A 5,774-nucleotide genomic window follows, 5' to 3' on the forward strand; every position below is an offset into this window, starting at 1 on the left:
AATGGTTATAATTGTGTTTCAAGATTTACTTAGCATGGAAAACTTGCTCACTTGCAATGTTGCTATGAATCAATGAAGTAATTGAGCTTCAAACAATATTCCAGTGATATTTTATTCAAATTATATCTCTAAATTGCATCCTTTCTAAATTATTTTTGTGAAAATAAGTACCAACAAAACTCCATGCATGATTTTCATCGTGAGAAAATTTAAATGGTAAAGACTCCCGTAAACTAATACATTTGCAATATCCTACTGAAGACAGACAGAAAGCCCTATTCCAATTTAAGGTAGCCTTAATATTTCTGCGTACTCTTTCTTCGTTGAAAATCACTACTTTTCAGGGTCCCGATGTATCACTTATTAAGACACAAAGTAAACAAATTTCCTTTTCCGTCTTCTTCGAGTTTTGGATTCTTTTTAAATATATTCTTGGGTTGCTACGTCATAGTCGCCATGTAGGATGGTTTTAATAAAGCATTTTTCTTATTTACAATAGAAATTTCATCCAATATGGCGAGCATTCCATTGATCTCTTACTTCAGAGGGATGGCGGCAACCAGAGCCTGTGTTAGAGAGTTGGAACACCGGAAGTAAAGTTGCCTTAGCATACGCTATTTTGTTCCAAAAGCCAGCAAATATAAAGCATTAAATGGTGGAAAGACAAATTTTTGTTGAGTTTTCTTATTCATGAATAGACAGCGATCACTGCATTTACAATTGAGTTGTTTATAGATGTCATAATAATAGAAAAGCATTTATTTAATGCAGTGGATGTAATTTATACTCCATTAATACTGTTTTTGCCACAAGGGCGTGCGTATCTTTCTATTCTTTATCGCTCTGATTGGCACTAATGTAACGCAACATAAAATCATTGCAAACATTTCTTTATAATTTATTTCCTATGTAAAAATGTTTATAATTTGCGCTTCTGGGACCTTGTTTCTCCATATCTACCTAATCACCTTGATCAAAATGCAAAGTGTAAGAGAACAATGCGTGTCCCAACTTTTACAAATATATAGCTCTGATTGCAACCCACCAGTTGTAATAAGTTTTTCATCAAGAAAATTTGTGAATTTAAAGCTTTAGTAATTGTTTTTAGTGAGCTGTTATTGACAGTCCTCTAGTATTACTTGGTATGATCTCTATGGCTCTTACGCTATCCCATGTTGCTATTTTGATGTCTTTTGTCACTGGAATAATTTTATCCAATTTTTTGAAATTATCATAATAATTCTTGCCGATAGGATTTACTTTGGTCTTTTACTGAACAAAAGTAAAGAACTTCAAAACTTACTAATTAAGCAACAAGCTATGCATGGAACTAACATTTTGTCCAGCGACCCGTTCTCTCAAGAAATTCTTTCAAAAGACAATGGGCGGTGTTGATGTAATTAGATGTCCTCATACTGACCTCTCCCTCTTTCTTTCCACGTCTGATAACTCCACTAACATCAGTAATAGTTTAAAACAGTATTCTATGAGATAAGACATGCTATGAATTGATTTTGTCAAATTGCTGAGGCTTTCATGTGTTAACGCTGTTGGACTTCTTACGATTATTTTTATAATATACAGCTTCAACATGACATCGTACAAGAAAAAGTCGCTTATGAAGGAGAGCTTGATGTCTGAAACGGAAAAGCGCAAAAGTTGAAAAACTCTGAGATATTTGTTCTTGATAATTCACTTTGTGAAAGTACAGTTGGACAACTACGAGGTCACACTTTGGAAAATAAATGGAAAATATATGAGAGGTAGGTGTTACACAGATGTAATACCTAACTGAATGATAAAGAAACATTATGCAACTCACATGTGTTTTAAGTGAATGATTTGAACCCGTAAGTATGGTGTTTTTAGATGTAGATCATACAGCTCAGTAGAGTTCGGAGAAGGACTGTAGATGTTGATGTTGACTGACGTTTGACAACATTAGCGATAGTCTTCTTCAAAGTCAAGCGAGGAGTAAACGTTTGGCTTGCCTTTTTCTTGTTCATACGTAATTGTATTGTGTGTACATGAAATGCGTGAGTGTGTGGGTGTCAATTTTGTATTGTCATCGTGGATTAGTCTAAGGAATTGAGCAAAGTTTGTCAAAGCGTCAGTAAACATCAGCAACCTCAGTTCTTCTCAATAATCTGGACGATCTATATCTACAAAATGTTACATTTCTCTGTTTGAGAGATCATTATTCTCAACTTGATGGGTGTTTTGCACAAGTATTGCATCTAGACTGTCAGAAGATAAATTTTTAGTCGAATGTGAAATGATTTGGTTGATATAATTGTGATTAGTAGCTCGATCTAGAACTAGAAACAGAGGTTAATTAAAATGAAACTGAGAAGAAAAATCATAAAAACAGAACATGCCATTTGTCGCCAGTTTTATCATCTCACTGGACACGGTTCCATTATGGAACGTATTTTCAATTCCATGCTTTTTCAAAGAAGGATTTACCATAAAATTTTCAAACCAGAGTATGCTACAGCAAAGCAATTTTTGACGCATTGGGAGGCTCCAAATGGTATTAAGCCAATACATATTATGCCCTGCTGATTTCTAATTTCTTTTGAAATTTAATTTACTTTGTCGTTTTACTTAGTTTTCGGCTCCCGTAGCTGTTTTATTTTGCTTTAGTGAGAATTTTCACTAGTTTTGCTGGCGGGAAACATTGCTTTTATGTCATGTCATGTGATTAGGAGAAAGCAAATCACATTTAACATATCTAGCATGTATATATACCAATTGTATGTAGTTCAAGCCATAGACATTGGACTTCATCCGTCATTCTACAAACTTTCACATCTGTACTTTAAATCAATTTTAGCACTCCAGCCATTAATCTTTTCAATACTATAGTAGCACATTTTGTAGCCTCTTTCTATGTTTTTTTCTTGCCATCTTATTTTCGGCGCACAGGGAACACCAATACGTCTTTTCATGACATCCATCGGTTGTACCATACATATATTCATTGTTCCTGCTCGAAGGTTTGATTTTCTTACTTTCTCATTTCTCTTTAACTATTCTGCTGCAATTCTATACAAAATTACTCCTCACTTTGTTCTCTTATTTGTTTCGCAAGTAATATGCACACCAGAATCTCTAGTCTTCAGACCATGGCAACGGCCGTTGTTAAGCTTAGGTATGAAAAATCTGGCATTAAATTATTTTTGCAGATTCTATGAACTATAATCATTATTTTACCCCGGATGTTTTTCATGTTAACTCTTTTAGTCACTTTTACGACACTATAGGTAAAGCGAGTGTAGTCTAATGCTACTCAGAGGTCAAAGCTTTGTAAATATAATTTACTGAACAAAATAATAAATGACGATCTGCATATAGACACATGCCATACTATTTGTACAAACAGGTTTTATTTAAATGCAACTCAGCTAACAAGATTTTTGAAATAGCGTTCAAAAAGAATGTACTTAAAAATCTTTTTTTGACATTTATTTTTATCCACCGACAGGTTAAAAAGTCGGTTATCAAAACGTGATTGTTGCTTCTTTTTCACATGACTCGTGTGGGAGACGTGTTCATAAAAACTTGAAAAAGCAGGAAGACTTCAGAAAGTTCTACGCTTTCAGTGAATTCATTGAATCAATTGACAAAAATCGGATTCCTGATGTTGAAGCCCTTCCAGTTGGTCTGAAAAGATGAAGGAACTCGGCATTCGCCATGCAATCATTTAATTTGATCTTGTTTACAAAGGAACCAACTACACGAAGTTCAAAGTGCGAAAAATCTGTCAGCTGATGAGGAGAAGAATAGATTGGTGCCGCTCAGAATTACACAAGGATTCTAGGGTCCTGTTCAACATCCGGGACTTTCCTGATGCCATGAGATTGAAGCCTAAGCGTGTGTTGAAAGTGGTCAGTTTTTGTCCTCTCTTCCTGAAGATGAACGTCCTTTGCAATTATCTACGAAGAAAGTGGTAAAACCTTCCGGAAGAGCTTGGTGTTTGGACTGCTGCCATTCGAAAGGAGATGGATGCTAATGGTTGGACAGAAAATGCAACAAAGAAAGGTCATTTGCTGGTCCACGTACACGAGCAATGGGGTCTTGCCCACATGACACAAATGGAATGTATTATCAACGGCGCTACAGGAGTCTGGGCTAGTCTTTGCGAGGAAGGAGCAGCTATGGGTCACGCATGCTCGTCAATTCTTTTGATGAATATGATTCGAATGGGAAACAAGAAAGTCCTTGCTCAGTACAAAGGTTGTGTGAAGCTACGAGAAGCAGCTCAGAATGTTACTCTTATCACTACTGGCTTACCACCACATCCAAAGCAACCAGTTTATGGAGAGCGGGCCCTGGACATGGTATTTGGTATGCCCAACTTTGGCCAACCTGATAAGAACGAATTCTCATTGGCAGAATTCTTTGGTGAAAAGCCAGTCATGAGAATGACTACGTTGGCCTCCCCACAAATGGATGTCGATCGACTGACCAATCTTTTTGGTGAATGTCCTCAATTCACTTTGCAAAGGGCAAAAGCTATGTTAGCAAAAATGTTAGAGGATCTTCGCAAAGAAAGGAAGGAAGAATACATGAGTAAAGTTGGCTTAGCTGTGTTGTTTGATCGTTCTGGCGGTGAGCTTACTAAAGAAATGGCAGACGCCATTGCAGAAGACAAACCAAAATCCATACGCAAAGAATTGCTAGATGAAATACGTAAAATGTGGGATGAATGGGATCTTCGTGATGTGGTACAAGGCGATGACAAACTTGAATTCGATTCTTTCTACAATGGCTTCATGCCGCCATATTTTGGTTGTTACAGATGTGACGAAACCAAACGTGCACTGAAAGCTATCGACATGGATGAAGACGGCTCAGTTGACTGGAATGAGTTTTCGCTCTATCTCAGATGGGCTGCTCGTCAATACCGGATGTCAAAGATGCTGAAGAGTTGCTGTCAATTGCATTTCGCAAAGGTCTCATTCCCGCCATGCAAGATGTCATCTTAAACGAAGATAAATAAACATCGTTACATTGCTCATTAAGTTTTCGTAAAATTTTTCACATTAAACTTTCTTAAAATTAGTTATGGTCCATTGATTTGAAAAATAATCAAATTTGATTTTATTTAGGATTTACTTTTGTATTTTATCTTTTGTATGAGACAAATAGAATAAAGGTCAGTTAAACACATTATTTCTAATTTTTGATAGAAAGACGTTCATGGTCAGGTGCAATAAAAGTACAATGTAACAGAAACTTTTGAAAGAAACGTTTGCTCTCTTTTTCTCCCGGTGCTGTTTTTGCTACATTTAGTTATCTGTTGTGTTCTTAATAAGTCCTTAAAATAATAAAATTATTTATCAGAAGAGAAATTCAAAGTCTTTCCCTGCTAAACACATACATGGAAAATTTTCCAACAAATGGTGTCCAGAAAGAATGTCTTTTGAACCTCTCTTTCGGTTAAAAGTGTAAGTGTGTTATTTACAAATCTTGTATCATTTTATCCAATCTTAGATTCTTTCTAAATAAGTTTGAAATTATGAAATTTCAAAATGTAATTTCTTCTTTATATAAATGAAACAACTTCTAGAATTACTTTAATTATAATTTATTACTTCTTGGAAAATTTACCAATGTTACTTCTTGGTTACTTTACCAATAACACATAAAACATGAGCACTTAAAAAGTATATGATATATGAACAAAGACATTTGAAGAGAACACGAGTTCTCGTCACTACCGTAATTTTTGTAGGCGTTGAGTGTTAACGCTTGTAAGATATTTGCTG

At 35.4% G+C, this 5,774-nt stretch overlaps 1 pseudogene; it reads left to right on the forward strand.

Moving 5' to 3' along the window:
• Positions 1 to 1,381: 1,381 nt before the first annotated feature.
• LOC124452142 lies at positions 1,382 to 5,178 on the forward strand (annotated as a pseudogene).
• The last annotated feature ends 596 nt before the right edge of the window (positions 5,179 to 5,774 follow it).

This window comes from Xenia sp. Carnegie-2017, unplaced genomic scaffold (genome assembly GCF_021976095.1).
Source record: "Xenia sp. Carnegie-2017 unplaced genomic scaffold, XeniaSp_v1 HiC_scaffold_24, whole genome shotgun sequence".
In the NCBI taxonomy this organism is placed as follows: domain Eukaryota; kingdom Metazoa; phylum Cnidaria; class Anthozoa; order Malacalcyonacea; family Xeniidae; genus Xenia; species Xenia sp. Carnegie-2017.